The 16738-nt window shown below is 24.2% G+C and overlaps 1 protein-coding gene across 1 annotated transcript in view; it reads left to right on the forward strand.

Moving 5' to 3' along the window:
* The window catches only part of LOC122503634, a 208102-nt gene that overhangs the window by 155953 nt on the left and 35411 nt on the right, over positions 1 to 16738 (forward strand). The gene's annotated exons all lie outside the window — the stretch shown is intronic.

The raw sequence follows: 16738 nt of genomic DNA on the forward strand, positions 1-16738 counted from the left end.
GTTAGAAATTTAATGTTAATATTTTCGACCACATTTCCCTTTAAATATTTAATAAATTGAGCTGAAATTTTTTATTAGAAGTGACCGTGACAATTATTGATAATAATTTTAAAGTAATTTGTAGTAATTAATTTTAAAAATATAAAAACTTTTGTACATCACTGCCCTTCTTTATTGTGTTTTAGACTTTTGTACAAAATTTCAGCTTTATTTCAATTTATTAAATATTTAAAGAGAAAAGTGGTCAAAAAAATTAACATTGAATTTCTATCAAAATTTTATTCAAAATCTATTCATATATTATTCGAAACATCATTGAAGCTTGTGTTCAGTTTCATATAAAGTTTAATAAAAAATTGTAGATTGAAAGAAACTAGTTATGAAATTTTATAAAAATAGTTTTCAATTTAGAAACAATGTGTTAAAAATAAATTTATTAACCGAAAAAAAATTCTAATTTAAAACAAAACTTATGTGATTAAGTAACATTTTATTAAAATTGAAAAAATATACTTTAAATGCTAATAAATTATTCAAAATATCTTTGAAAGAAACTTATGGTCAGTTTCATATAAAATTTAAAATAATTATATATTAATAATATTAATTATATTAATAATTATATAGTAAAACCTCACTTCCATCACATTGTTCCTACATTTTTAAATACTTTTACAAAATTTGATAACATTTTTTCCAGTGCAAAGTTCTTAAAAAGCTTACATTCTTAAAATACTTATTACAACAATTAGAAACTATCATAAAAAAATTTGTTATTGGTAGATTTTCAAATTAGTGTAAAAATATTTCATTCACTTCTAATTTTTACCTAAAATTTAAAGTATTTTCATAAATTATTTTTTTTTATTGGTGAAAATGAAAATTCAGAAAGATGGAAATTCTGATATTTAAAACTCAGTTAAATAGAAATTCTGCTATACTTACATAAAAACGCATTTAAGTAAAAATTCTGTCAACAAATTTTATTTTATTATTTTATTCATTAAAATTATTTTAAATTTACATTATTTTTTATTTACTTAATTATTATTATGTCAGAAAGTATTTTGAACCTTCTTAAATTTTTATATTTCTTAAAAGTTAATAGATTTTGAAATCCATGCATAATTTTATAGAAAATATTTTTTTATATCCACAAAAAATTGCAGAATAAAAAAATTGATTATTACTATTTTTGAAACACTTTTTCAGAAACAAAAAAACTTTGTTTTTAGGTTGAAAATTCTAAATGTTTTCAATTGAAAATTAATTAATTTATTTTTCTAACTAATTTTAAATCATAATTTTTTTATATTTTTATTTTTTATATAAAAAAAATTATGTTCTGAAATTAGTAAGAAAAGTAAAAAAATTTTGAATTTTCAAATATTTTTAATATATTATTTTTAAAAAAATATAATAACAATTTTAAAGCATTTTCAGCCTAAAAACAATGTTTTTTTTTCTAAATAGAAAATGCTTCAAAAATTGTAAAAATCAATTTTTTCATTCGTCAATGATTTATGTGGATACAAAAACATTTTCTTCAAAATTACGCATGGATTTCAAAATCGACCAATTTTTGTAGAAAATTTGAAAAAAAATAAGAAAGTAAATCTAAGAAAATTTTTAAGAAAAATAAAAATTCAAGAAGTGTTGAAATATTTTCTGATCGATTTTATTTTATGATCATTGAATTGCTTTCAAAAAATTACTACTTATAAAAACAATTTTATGGAATATTTGAATTTTTTTCTTCCTATATAGTTAAAAGTATCGGTGAATCCTCCCCTTAAATCTTTATTCTTTTTTATTTGTTTAATTTTTTTCTTTTAAATAATCATTTAAATATTTTATAAATAAAAAGTGAACTAAATAGAAATTCTCTTTGCTGAAAACTCTGCTCTAAATTTTGTCAAAGAAAAATCAAAGTTAATTTAAATTCGATTAAACAAAAATTGTGTCAAATGAAAGGTAGACAAAAAGAAAATTGTGTCCAACGAAATTCTGATAAATTGAGAACTTATTCATACCCCTTCTTCTAAACTATACATTCAATTGTAAATTAAATTCCAATTTGAAAAATTTCCCTTTAAATAGAAACTATTTCATCTCTTTTAATTTATTGTTACAGATTTCTTTTTTTTGTAAAACGAAATTGGTTCATTCATGTGAAATGACAAAGAACGATCCCTCATCAAACAAAACCGAAAACTATTCTCTATTCCAATTATTAAAAGATTAGTTTGAATCTATTCTGTATTATTTCCCAGCAGATGAAAGGAAACCAAAGAACAATGCCTTTAATCTGAAATAAATGAAAATCTTTTTTGAACAATGTTAACAAACATTGATGAGTCAAATTATGTTTATTTATAGTTGAGAATTCTATTAATGAAATAACAAATATAACCCTATTGCACCTCGTCTGGCAACACTGGAAATTCCACCCACTTCGTTGAGAGGTTTCTCTCGGGACCCAGAGAGCCGTGTAAGGACTCTGTACGAAACTCAAGATTATAACGGGTGATTGAAAGTTGATTTCAAAAAGATACTTTTAGAAATCCAATTCAAATAAAACTTCCAACAATATGATTGACATTAAGTAGACATATACACATTAAAAGTACATTTTAAAAACTCGTTTCTCTCCCTCTTGTGGGAATAATTAATTACTAAAAGCCTAAAAAGAAAAATTTACCGCGTAGGTATACTTGCTTAAAAAAATATACTCTTCATCATTTTATGTATCTTCACCTGTGCGACACATTCCGGAAAACGTGTAAACCCTGAGGAAATTTATTGTTCGGTTTACAAGATGTTATTTACAGTGACATTTATGAACACTCTTGTCCGACCATAACATTCCAACGACATTCGGAATGTCAAATTTTTTATTTAATATCAATTTTCAATGCAAGTGTCACGAGAGGAACCGGAAGAGTGAAAATAAAAAATTGTTGGATATTAATAAAAAGACATAAGAATTCATTTGTAATTTCTTGAAAGAATTTAATCGTCACACTTGCTAACTGATTGTCAGTTAAAAGTAACTGATGTTTCAGTAAATTTTTAACTGATTCAATTAGTCAAATTTATTTGCATCTATGTTTTTTATTGCACTCGGTAATTTTTGAAAATATTTATATTGACAAAAGATTTAAATTTTTTGACGTTCAGAACTTATGAATTACAATTTTTACCAAAATTTACCCACTTATGTATTTAAAAACTGTAAAATTTATTCTCCGGAAATAGTAAAATTTGTCAAAAAACAAGCAAAAATTCTTGTCAATTCAGATTTTACTGCGTGAAAATATAGTAAAAGATACTTTATTCTTCATTTCTGTGTATAGAATATTAACGAAAAACAAAATTACACGAAGACAAATGTATGTACTTGACAAGACGGATATACTTTAGGTATAGCAACATTTTAAAGATGCAGACTTTACTGATTTTTTAATCAGATTTTTAACGTTCTAGTCCATTATTTTAATGTACTGAACTTAAAAATTTTTATGGTAAAAGCTGATGAATTTTATGGTTAAAGAAGCTAAAATTTACTTAAAACTTTATACAGTACTCTGACTCAATTTAAGAACCTAATGGATTAGAATTTTACGGTCAAGGAAATGAATTATAAAGGCAAAGCTATTTTAATACTTAGTTTTAAAAAAATACTTTAAATTTAGCAAAAGCAAACAAAATTTTGACTTTTTTCTGACCCTAAAGAAAATTTTGACTCACTCTAAAAATGATTAGATATTCAAAAAAATGTTCTATTACATTCATTTACTATAATTTCTTTAATAATTGTAAAATTATTCAAAAACATCAATAACTTCTCTTTTAAATAAATATTTGATTATTATTATTTTTCCATAATAGAATTAAGATTTTCAAGAATTTCAAATTCAAACCTTTTTGAAAATCAACAACTTATAAAAATATATTATTATAAAACATGAAGATATCGATCACTCCGAGTCGAAGACTCGAAAAGTGATCGTTTTTTCATATTTTGTAATAATAATAATTAAAGATGACCGAGTGATAAAATCATTATTTTATATTATAAGAATATTGTTACTGTAACTTCTTCAAAATTATTTTCATTATTTCAATTCAATTGTAATTTTCTAGAATAGAATTCTTCTTCTAGAATAGATTCTTCATTAAATCAATTATTTTTAATAATTTTTGAAAAAGTTCTTTGACAATTTTTAAATCCATTTGTTTACAATTCAATTTTACGAAATTTTGATTATTCGGAAATTCTTCAATTAAATATATGAGCGACTCCATGTCAAGTGATCAAGGTGGAAAAAAATTTTTCTCCAATCGTGCCTAAACTTGGGGCTTTTGTAGTACTAGTGGATAGTGATTTTTGGTGAATAGTACATTGTACAACTAGTGGCGAAAGTGTGATTTTTCGAGAGTGAAGTCGAGAATCACTCGAGAAAAATCATTCCTTCACCACGAGTTGTGCACTACGTTTTCTCCAACGCCTTGCGAGGAAAGCTTTCTTCGTGAGTTTCGTATAATTTTTATTTAACGTGTGCTTATGTTTAATATAATAAAAGACGAATGTTTTGAGTGGGGAAGAAGTTAGATACAAAATAAATCTCGGTCAAAGAACAAGAAAAAAGAATAAATTCATGATTTACTTTCGCCACGCTAAAAATTACTTTCGCCACGCTGAATTTACTTTCGCCACGCCAAATTTTACTTTCGCCACGCTCTTCAGAGCAGTTGAGAAAAGTTCTACTTTCGCCACACTTTTTTACCAAGAAAAGAACTCCTTTCAGAGCAAGCGTTGGAGAAAATATTTTTTTACCTAGTCCAATATTTTCCGAGGGGGAGGGGGTGAAAGTTTTGGGTTTTTCGGTACAATGCTTATTTTGATAATTTTTTACTCTTAAACAATTAAACATAAAAATTTGACCGAAAGCTGAGGTTTTTTCCTTAAAGGACATATTAATGCAAAAGTGGGACTAGAATGTCTAAACACTGAAAAAAGATATTTCTACCAAATGGAGCCAAAAACCGGGTTTTGAGCACTCCGGTCAGTAAAAATCTCTTTTTTTCAATGTTTAAACATTCTAGTCCCACTTTTGCATATATATGTCCTTTTAGGAAAAAACCTCCGCTTTCGTTTAAAAAAAAAAAATAAAAAATCGTATCCTTCCCCCCCTAAAATTAAAATTTATTTTTAATTTTGATTTTTTTAGGTACAAAAAATTTTGTTTTTAAAATGCTTGTTTCCAATCGAAAGAGCATGAAAAAACCTTTCGAAACTGTACTCGGCCAAATTTTCATGTTTAATTGTTTAAGAGTAAAAAATTATGAAAATAAACATTGCACCGTAAGACCCCTTGATCACTTGACGTGGAAACGCTCATTTATATTCTATAAAATAAAAACTTCAAATATATTTAAAAAACAAATATCTAATATATTAAACTTTTTCAAAAAAATTAATTATACAGAATTGTTTGTTAAAAGTATGAAACATCCAGATTTTCGAAGATTTTAAATTAGAACCTTTCCAAAATCCAATTATTTCTAAAAGTCCATGCTATAATGCTTATTTAATATTCAATTATTATCTAAAATCTTAACTAAAATTCATGTTTAAATCAATTTTTAACAGAAAATTCTACGAGAATTTAATTCTTTATATACAAAAATATATAATTTATTGAATAATTAAATGTTTCTTAAAAGTGAACCCTCATAAAAATTTTATGAACTAATTTTTTAATAATTGAATTGTTTTGACGAATTTTAATATAATTTTTAAAAATAATTACATTTTTCGAGGAATTCAATTAAAATTGTACTAAATGTATTTGAAATTCTACGATGAGTTTTATTATTTATGAAAATAATTGAATTAGTGCGAAGAAATTTATAAAAAATTTGTAAATAATTGAATTCATGTGAAATTTTTATTATTTATGAAAATAATTAAATGGTTTGCGTGGAATTTCATTGAAATTTTTTTAAAATAACTGAATTCTTTTAGAAAATTTTAATTAAAATAGTAGATAATGAAAATCATTGAATTGAGGAAAATTTTTGAAAATAATTAAATTTTGGAGAAGAATTTTATTATTTATAAAGCTATTTGATATTTTGAAAAGAATTTTTTTTAATTTTTGAACATAATTGTTGAATTTCTGCAAAGAATTTTATTTCTTTCGAAAATAAGTGAATTTGTGCAAACACACATTTCTTAAAAATCTAAGTTCTTTAAAATTTCTAATTAAATTCATTCAAAATTCAATTGTCATTTTTAAAATTTTTTTAGTTTAAATAAAAAAAAATTTTTAATTTTCTAAAAGTATAAATAATAAAAATTGTGCAGAGAAATTTGTAAAAATTTTAAGAATAATTGAATTCTGATATTTTATTTTTTTTTATTTTTTTATTTTTTTTATTGTTTATACTCCTGCCCTATTGGCCTTACGCACTTCGACAAGAGTCCCCCGAGAAATACTTTTTTTTTTGATTAAGCATAACCACTCTACTTATGAAATTTTTTCTATAATTATATTAACCTAATTTTGCGTCGAGTTCTAATGGTGTGTACCGGACAATAATCGACGGTGCAACATCATTATACCTCGACGTCAAACCTCCCGCTCAAATTGTCTCACGTGCCGGAAAAATACCAAGCCAAATGGGCGCGAACCAAGGGTACTTATATACCCTTGGTCCTTAAACGACCGCCAAGCGAGGCATCTATCCGACTGAGCTAATCTGTCGGTTGATATCTTATTTAAATTATGTATTAAAAATAATTGGATTCTTGCAAAGTATTTTAAAATAATTAAAATGAACAAGAAATTTATAAAAAATTTTAAGAATAATTCAATTCTTTCAAAAAATTTCTAATTAAATTCATTCAAAATTGAGATTTTATAAAATTTTAAATTTAAACCTTTTAAAGTTCATCTATTTATGAAAATTGTAAAAGTAACTCTTTTATAATTGAATTAATTTTGAAATACTTAAGTAAAATTATTCATTAAATAATTTATAAGTAAAATTTTATGATAGTTCTTCAAGAATTAAGTTATTTAAAAAGAAATTGTTGTCAAAAGTAGAAGAAATAGAAGGTTTTGTATATTATGAGGCAAACAAAAAAGACACAAAAATTCAGAATTTTCTTATAAATTTTAAACATTCAATTTTTTCCAGTACTTTTAATAAAGATCCCTGACTATTTCCTGATTTCCCTGACCAATTCTACTTCTCCTGACTTTTCCCTGAATTCCCTGACCTATCGCAACCCAATTTGAATTAAATGTGCCACCCATAGGAAGATTGCCGTATAAGCTTGCTGCAAATAATTTTATTATACTAAATTAATACTTATTAATATAACCAAATAAAATTTTTTGTAACAAGCTTGCGGCAATCCTGCTGCAAACATGACGTAAGCTTGCAGCAATATTATCACAATATTGTAGAAAACTTTCGCAATAAGCTTCTTATGGGTGGGATATTTGAAGCTTGCAGCAATCTTGCTGCAAGATTGCGTGCTATCTGGGAAATAATAATCAACATTCAGAATAGAAATTTTGAAATAGAACGGAAACAGTCCTCAATGTATTCGAACTAAAAAGAAGACTTCTTTCCTCCCTTAAAATAAGATATCCACACTGAATGTTTACACTATTAGAAATCCTCTTTTCAATGAAAAATGATGCATTTTGAGGAAATGGTAAAAAGTGTCCAAACCATTATAATACCCACGTCGCAATGTTTATTTTCACAAAAAAGGAGGACTTTACACCCTATATCGGTGAAAAAGAAAAAAGCCAAACGAGGGAGAGAGAGAGAGAGGGAAATGATAAAGTGATTTTTTCGAGACACCCTGTGTACTTGGCGCGTATTCGACAAGGCCGTACAGGTTGCTGGCAGGTTACGTATATCTTATACATAGCAAAAGGGAACTCCTGTGGTGGGTTTTGATCCTGTTGTTCCTTTTCTCTGTTTTTTTCCTATCCTACGTTCGTTATACCTGCCGACGTGGCGCTAATGGACCAAAACTCTTCCAATAGGAAATCCGTGGTGTATATATACATATATACACAAACACGTGTACGAAGCAAGAATCTTGTAAAAGCCTTCTTCGCTTTGAAGAGTAACATAAATCCGTACCCTATCACATGTGGCAATCAACTGTAAATCGCTAAGCAATAAATTTGCCACGCGATATATAATAATTAGATACAGAAAGATAGAGGCTTTAAATGACTGGAAAAAAGTCCAAATTAAATGCGACAAGCGCTTATATTTCAAAATTATATATACAAAAGAGTACCGCAAGTCAACTAATTAAATTACTCATTTCAATTGCTAAATTAGTCACTTTTATAATTTCAGATTCGATAAACGTTCATTGTAATTTACTTATTGCGAATTTATTGTGTCTGGATGAAAGCACGACATACTTTCACTTTTAATATTGTTCAGTGCGTGCGGCTATATATGCAGTATACTTGCACGTTTTATGTACTCTGAAAAAAAATTCAAAAAAATTGAAAGAGGATCCAGTAAAGTTTAATGTGAGCAAGATCATAAATTATGTGAACAATAATAGCCGCCTTTTATTTTACACGAAATTTAATGGTCACTATAGTCACGTGGTCACAGACATTATATCGTTATTTTGCTTTTGATGTAACACTGACCCGATTGGATCGGATGCCATAAAAGATTTTTTTAATTCCCCTTTCTCGCCTCATAACAAAGAATTTTTGGAAAAAAATTTTATTTTCTAAAATTTAATTGACAATTAACAATTAATTTTTTTAAGTTTAAAAATAAAAATAGTAATAATTTTTAAAATACGAATAATAAATAAATAGTACCTAAATGTAAATAATTTTGAAAAATAAATTAAAAATGAATTAACAATCGTTTCGTTGAAGAATTCTGGGAAAATTCAAAAATTAATTATTCATTTTATATCATTAAAATTACTAATAACAAAAATAATAAATAGTAATAATAAAATAAATAAACAAATAAAAGGAATAATAAAAAAAAAAAAATAATAATATAAAAAAATATCACAAATAGCGCCTAAATAAAAACGAATAACGAAATCGAAAATGGAAATTAATCACGAAGGCAATTTTAAAAATAAAAAAAATGAAGCTTTCTAATGTTCTGGGGTAATTATCTCAAATGAGTCTTAAAAAATATCTCATTTGCAATTAAACTAATTACTGTTGGAAGCACAAGCCTTTGATGAGCTGCAGTATTTCAACTATAAAGATTATTTTTACGAGTCTAATAAACTGATCCACTCAATTTGTGATCTTTAGAAAGGTCATCGACAAATTTTTTATATCCAAACATTTCCTCTTTTTTCACCAAAATGTGTTTTTTATACCGAAAAAAAATTATTGTCTTCACAGGCACATGATAATAAAATATTATAGGTTTAAGTAAATAAAAATAAAATATATAGAAACCAATCATTAAAAATTATTTTCTACTATAGTGAAAATTTCGTTCATAATCGACAAAATAAATAAATGCTTTTGTTTTTTTTTACTTTAAAAAATATTTTTTGACAAATCGAAAATATGCAGGTATTTTTTCATGATTTATAATAAAATAATATTTGAAATTAGAGAATTTAAAAATTTTTTAAAAATTATGGTTGACAAATAAATTTTGTTTATTGTATGCTTTTTTCTATAACAAATTTCGTTTGACTGATCTAAATTATGCAAATTTTTCTCCTTTCTGTTTATAAAAAATAGAAAATTGTTAAAAAATTATGATTAAGAAATAGGAAATAAACTCATAATTTTCTATATATTAACCTAATTTGCGTCTACAGCCGACTTTATTAGGAGTACTCGCATTCCGCCTGGACCACCCGTCAATGGGTTTTCTCGCTAGAGAAGAGGGAAACTGTAGAGAACCTCTCCTGAATTCAAACCTTTTTGAAATTAAACAACATATAAAAGTATTGTTATAAAACATGAAGATATCGATCGGTTTCTTCATGTTTCATAATAATTAAAGATGACCGAGAGATAAAATTATTATTTTATATATTATAAGAATTTTGTTACTACTGCAATTTTTTCAAAATTATTTTCATCATTTCAATTCAATTATTATTTTCTAGAATTTTTAATTATTTTTTATGAAAATAATTGAATTATTGCAAAGAAATTTATAAAAAATTTGTAAGTAATTGAATTCCTGTGAAATTTTTATTATTTATGAAAATAATAATTAAATGTTTGCGTACAATTTTATTAAAATTTGTTTTCAATAATTGAATTATTTTTGGGAAATTTTTTAAAATAGTAAATATTGTAAATCATTCAGAAAAAATTTTTGAAAATAATTGAAATTAGAACAAGAATTTTATTGACATTTTTGAAAATAATTGAACTTTGGTGAAGAATATTGTTATTTATAAAGATAATTGGGATTTTGACGAGAATTTTTAAAAAAAGGGCTTAGGGGGTTAAGTGTGCAAAAACTGCCCCCGCATCTATTTTTCTCAAATTTGGCCCATATATTACTATCCATATGACTATAACTTTCTGCAATTTTGAACTCAAAATTCGCTTTTTTGGGGGAGTTATGGAGGGGGAAAGCAAAATCAAAAAACTTATTTTTCTCGAAAACTACTGAACCGATTTTAATGAAATTTTAAGAGGTTGTAGATATAGATAAGACGATTTTAGAAAAAAAAATTAAAACTTTTTTTTCAAAAAAAATTTTCAAAAAAAATTTTTGAAATTTTCAAAAATTATTTTTAGGGTTATTTTTTGAAGTGACCACTTTCTCTTTTGTTGTAAAAAGTACCTTATAATGTCCCTTTTAACATATATTTTTTCCAAATTTTTTAAAAATATGGTTTTTGAGTAAAATGTCAAAAACCATGGTCATGCTATTTGCCACGTACGGTAATGCACATATATACATATGGGCAATTTCATGTGATAGGGTATAGCCAAAAAAGTATGGAAAAAGTGACCCGAATATATTTTTCCCATTCATTCCTACCCACTTAAAAATAACTTTTTGAAATTTTTAACTCAAAATTTTGAGTTTTTTGGAACTTATGGAGAGGAAAAAATCGAAAAACGCATTTTTCTCAAAAACTACTGTATGCATTTTAATCAGCTTTGGATTATGTTGAAAAGACAATTAAAGAGATTCCAAAAAGAATTTCAAATTATTTTTTCAAAAAATTCCAAAAAATCTTTTTTTTTTTGAAAATTTCAAAATAAAATTTTTTTGAAATTTTCAAAAAAAAACTTGTTTAAATTTATTAAAGTCATATTTTTATGTATTTTCTCATTTCATTCTCTTATGTCATCTACTTAATAAAAAAATTTTGCTTGACATGATTTCAGGGTGTGTCACGGTAAATGACTCAAAAACCATACCCAGTACATTTTTATGTTGTATGTAAATGGTTAATTTTAAAAAACCTGTCAAATATTTTTGCAACTTATTACTAGTGGGTTATTGAGGTTGCTAAATACAAATCTAATGTTACTATAAAAAATATTTTTAGACAAACAAAAAAATTTGGAAAGTTTTAAAATCAAAGTTTAGGATTTTTTGAGTTATTTTTACCGTGTCGCACTCTAAAATCATCTAGGCCATTATTCTTTGATAAGTAAGACTGTTAAAAAAGTTAAATAAAAAAAGTGTGATGTACCGCTTTAACGATCAAAAAAGAAAAAAATTTTAAATGCCAAAATAAAAATTTTTGGATTTTTCTTTGGAAATAATTTTTTTTAACATCGATTTCAGAGTTGTATTCAGAAAACCCCTAAGTATTAATTTGTGATCAAACAAATAATTAATTAATTAACCATTTACATACAACATAAAAATGTACCGAGTATGGTTTTTGAGTTATTTACCGTGACACACCCTGAAATCATGTCAAGCAAAATTTTTTTATTAAGTAGATGACATAAGAGAATGAAATGAGAAAATACATAAAAATTTCACTTTAATAGATTTAAACAAGTTTTTTTTTGAAAATTTCAAAAAAATTTTATTTTGAAATTTTCAAAAAAAAAAGATTTTTTGGAATTTTTTGAAAAAATAATTTGAAATTCTTTTTGGAATCTCTTTAATTGTCTTTTCAACATAATCCAAAGCTGATTAAAATGCATACAGTAGTTTTTGAGAAAAATGCGTTTTTCGATTTTTTCCTCTCCATAATTTCCAAAAAACTCAAAATTTTGAGTTAAAAATTTCAAAAAGTTATTTTTAAGTGGGTAGGAATGAATGGAAAAAATATATTCGGGTCACTTTTTCCATACTTATTTGGCTATACTCTATCACATGAAATTGCCCATATGTATATATGTGCATTACCGTACGTGGCAAATAGCATGACCATGGTTTTTGACATTTTACTCAAAAACCATATTTTTAAAAAATTTGGAAAAAATATATGTTAAAAGGGACATTATAAGGTACTTTTTACAACAAAAGAGAAAGTGGTCACTTCAAAAAATAACCCTAAAAATAATTTTTGAAAATTTCAAAAAGTTTTTTTGAAAATTTTTTTTGAAAAAAAAGTTTTAATTTTTTTTTCTAAAATCGTCTTATCTATATCTACAACCTCTTAAAATTTCATTAAAATCGGTTCAGTAGTTTTCGAGAAAAATAAGTTTTTTGATTTTACTTTCCCCCTCCATAACTCCCCCAAAAAAGCGAATTTTGAGTTCAAAATTGCAGAAAGTTATAGTCATATGGATAGTAATATATGGGCCAAATTTGAGAAAAATAGATGCGGGGGCAGTTTTTGCACACTTAACCCCCTAAGCCCTTTTAACAGAATTGAATTTTATGAGAAGAAATTTATTACTTTTAAAAATAACTGAATTTCTGCAATTATTTGTAATTTCTCCAAAATCCAATTTTTTTAGTGTTTTCAACAAAAATTTGAATTAAAAATTTTTAAATTCCATTATTTTTAAAGTTGCTAATTTTATTTTAAAAAGGAAGTAAGAAATTAGCCGCGCGAATAATTGTTGCTAGTAAATAATAAATGAAAAAGAAGACAAATTTCCCAAATAGATTTAAAAAAAATAAATCTATAAATTTATTTTTATAAAAATACTTGTTATAAAGAGGTTGATGTAAAAAATTATGAAATTAAATGCAAATATATATGAGAAGAAAGGAGAGAAAGAGAGAGTTGCCCGAATTTTTATGGATAGAAACCAAAGAAGTGTATACACTGTTTTTTAACGTTATCGGGTTTAAGAATTCTTCTATGAAAATGATCTCCCTGAACCAGAGAGAAACCAGCGGGTAATATAATCTTTGTTCCGTGCCAGGAAAGATCCAGTTTTTCGCACATTGACATTCAACAATGAGAACACCTACGCAACGTGTCGTGTCACTAAGATCACACAAGGTGTAAGACTTTTTCCACTCCAGTAACAAGGCAATTTAACACCAAGATTACGAAAATATTTTTATATTCAAAAAAAGTATCCGATATATTTTTAAAATTACCCAAATATAACTCACCAACTAATTAGCTGCAACGAATGTATAATTACATACAATAATTATAATAAATTTGGAAATAAAAGATAATAATCTATTAATCGTAATTAATAACTAATTTGTCCAACACTTACAATTAAGCAATTTTTGAGAATGTTTTCTTTTCGTTTTTAATTCGGTTATTCGCATTATTTTAATTGGAGAATGTAAGAAATTGTTTTTTAGAATTTAGTATTTGCTAATGTTAATTTAATAGCATGAATTTATTATTGTCAAATTCGATCGAACGAATTTCCAGTGTTTCGAAATTGATAAATAATGTTCATAAATAATAATTTATAATTTACTGGAATACTTTCAACTATATATAGACTGGGTGCCAGTTTCAGTTTCATAACTATTATTAAATGTAACTTTGCACAAGAGAACTTTTATTTGAAAAAACAATTTAACAGATTTTTTATTAGAAAAATAAAGTTAAGGAAATTTTTTACCAAACTAAATTTCTCTAATGTCTGATCCTGAATTTTCCTTAATTTTCATTTTATCCAATTATTGTCCTTTAACCAATCTTCATTAAATAACATTTCCATTCAACAAATTTCTATACTTAACTAAAATTCCATGCAATATTTTAACCAAATTCTCATTGAACCAAATTTTCATTAGGCTAATTTATAATTTAACTTAGTTTTTACTCAGAAAAATATTTATTAAACTTAAGTCTTATTAAACAACATTTTCAAACTACTTTTAATCTACTAGTTATCTGAAAAATAAAAATATTCTATAATAACAAAAGTTTATCACTGATTGGTGAAAATGTTGATGAATGTTGAAATTTATCAAACTTCCAAGTCAAAATTGTGGCTAATTTTCACAAAGAGGAGAATTATTTTCCGAAAACATATGACAAAAGAAATTATATAAAATAAAGTTCTATGCAAGAAAATAAAATTTATGTTTAATACTTATTGAAATTTTTCTGTATTTTATCAATAAAAATTGAGAATAAATAAGATTTCGATTAAATAAAATTTAGATTCTTTAAAATACGGAGCAAGTTATGTCCCTAAAGTTCTGAAATTTTAAGTTATCGAAAATATTTATTTCTTTTTCAAATTCAAATTTTATTATAATAATATTGCCTCACATTTTAAAGATACAATTTATAAACTCTGAGAGTGTTCAATTTTGCTTTTTGTTTTATATTGAAGTCAATAGTTTTTGACAATATTTATTTCGACAAAATTATTCCTTCATTTCAACGTTTAGAATTTTTTGAAAATAGAAAGTTTATAAAAACTGAAAAAATCTATTTTTGAAACTTTTTTTTCTAAGATATATAAAAGCTATAGATAATTTATAAAAATTATGTTTAAGAAAATTAAAAAACAGTTTATGATATTTTACTAAATTGTTCAAAAAGTGTAAATAAATAAAAATATACATAAAATTGAGTTCAAAATGATTTAATTTCAGATTGATTACGATTAAAATTTGAAATTTAAATTGTTTAAAATTTAAATAAATTCAAATTTAGATCAACTCGATTTGAGCTTAATTAAAAATTAGATAAATTAGAATTCCAAAGATTAAAAATTTTGACGACTTAAATTTAGAGTCAACTAATTGTAAGACTTTAATCGAAGAAAGTTTTAAAGAATAAAAATTAAGATTTATTAAAATATGAATTAATTAAAAATATTGTAAAAATTTTTAAAAATGGATCCGGGGTGTCTGCTATTATCGGTGAACAAAATTCCTGGTTATTTCCCGGCTTTGTCCTAATTTTACCCAGTTTTTTTTTCTCATCAAATTTTAATTTATTTATTTTCAAACATAAATAAATTTACAAATGGCTTCAAAAATTTTTATTAGAATTTTTATGAATAATTAAATTCTTTTGACAAGTTTCTTTAAATTTTTTGAAAATGTTCTTTTAAATAATTTTAATTAAAAATTAGGAATATAATTGAATAAAACAAAGAATTTTTTCAATTTTTTAAAATAATTTTTAAAATGTATTAATACTTATTGAATTTCTGCAAAGAATTTTACTATTTATAAAAGTAATTCAATCCTTCCAAAGATGATCCACAAGTTTTGAACGTTCAAATGAACGAAACAGTTTTTATTAGAAATGTTTTTATAATTTATTGTTTGCAATAAAAATTAAAAACTTAAATTTTACACTTAGAAACTTTATAATTCATTTATTTTATATCGACAAAAATTATTGTAATAAATATTCAAATTAAAGAAGAAAATAAATAAATTTCGTTCATTTGAACGTTCAGAACTTTAGAATCATTTCCAAAGAATGTTATTACATATTTAAGAAAATAATTAAATGTTTTCATAGAATTTTATTAAAATTTTTAAACATAATTAAATTGTGGAGAACAATTCTAAATATTTATAAAGATAATTGAAATTTTGAGGATAATTTAAAAAAATTTGAACATAATTCAATTTCTGCGAAGAATTATATTACTTTTGAAAATAATTGAATTGTTTTTTAGAATTTTATGGAAATTTATGAAAATAATTGAATTCTTATGAAGAATTTTTTTTAAAACTAAAAAGAATTTAGTAAATCTGAAGAATTTTGCTATTTATGGTAATAATTGAATTATTGAGAAGAATTTTTTTACAGTTAATAGTAATTAATGAATTCTTTTGACGAATTTTAATAAAATTTTTAAAAATAATTACATTTTTCGAGGAATTTGATTAAAATTATATTAAAAATAATTTAAATTCTGCAATGAGTTTTACTATTTATGAAAATAATTGAATGTGACTCTTTATAAAATTCAATTATTTATCAATTATTAAATTAAAATACTTCGAGAATTCGATTTGTTAAACAGTTTTTAATGAAATACAAAGCGATTTTTTAAAAACAAATTAAAATAATAAAACTTTTTTTAATTTGGTGAAAAAATTCCCGGTTTGCCATAAAATTCCTGACTTATTCCCGGCTATTTTCCGGTTAGTAGACACCCTAAGATGGAATAGGTGAAATTTAACGAAATAAGTGAAATAGGTGACAAAAGTAAAAAAGATGACTGTTTGTGATCCCTGTTTGATTATAACAAATATAACATTATATTTTTTTTGTTTTCAAATTAATAACAGTTGAACATGCGAAATGAGATTTAAATTTAGATATTTATAAATGCAAATTAAGTTA

The sequence above is a fragment of the Leptopilina heterotoma genome, unplaced genomic scaffold (assembly GCF_015476425.1).
Source record: "Leptopilina heterotoma isolate Lh14 unplaced genomic scaffold, ASM1547642v1 Lhet_11, whole genome shotgun sequence".
Lineage (NCBI taxonomy): Eukaryota > Metazoa > Arthropoda > Insecta > Hymenoptera > Figitidae > Leptopilina > Leptopilina heterotoma.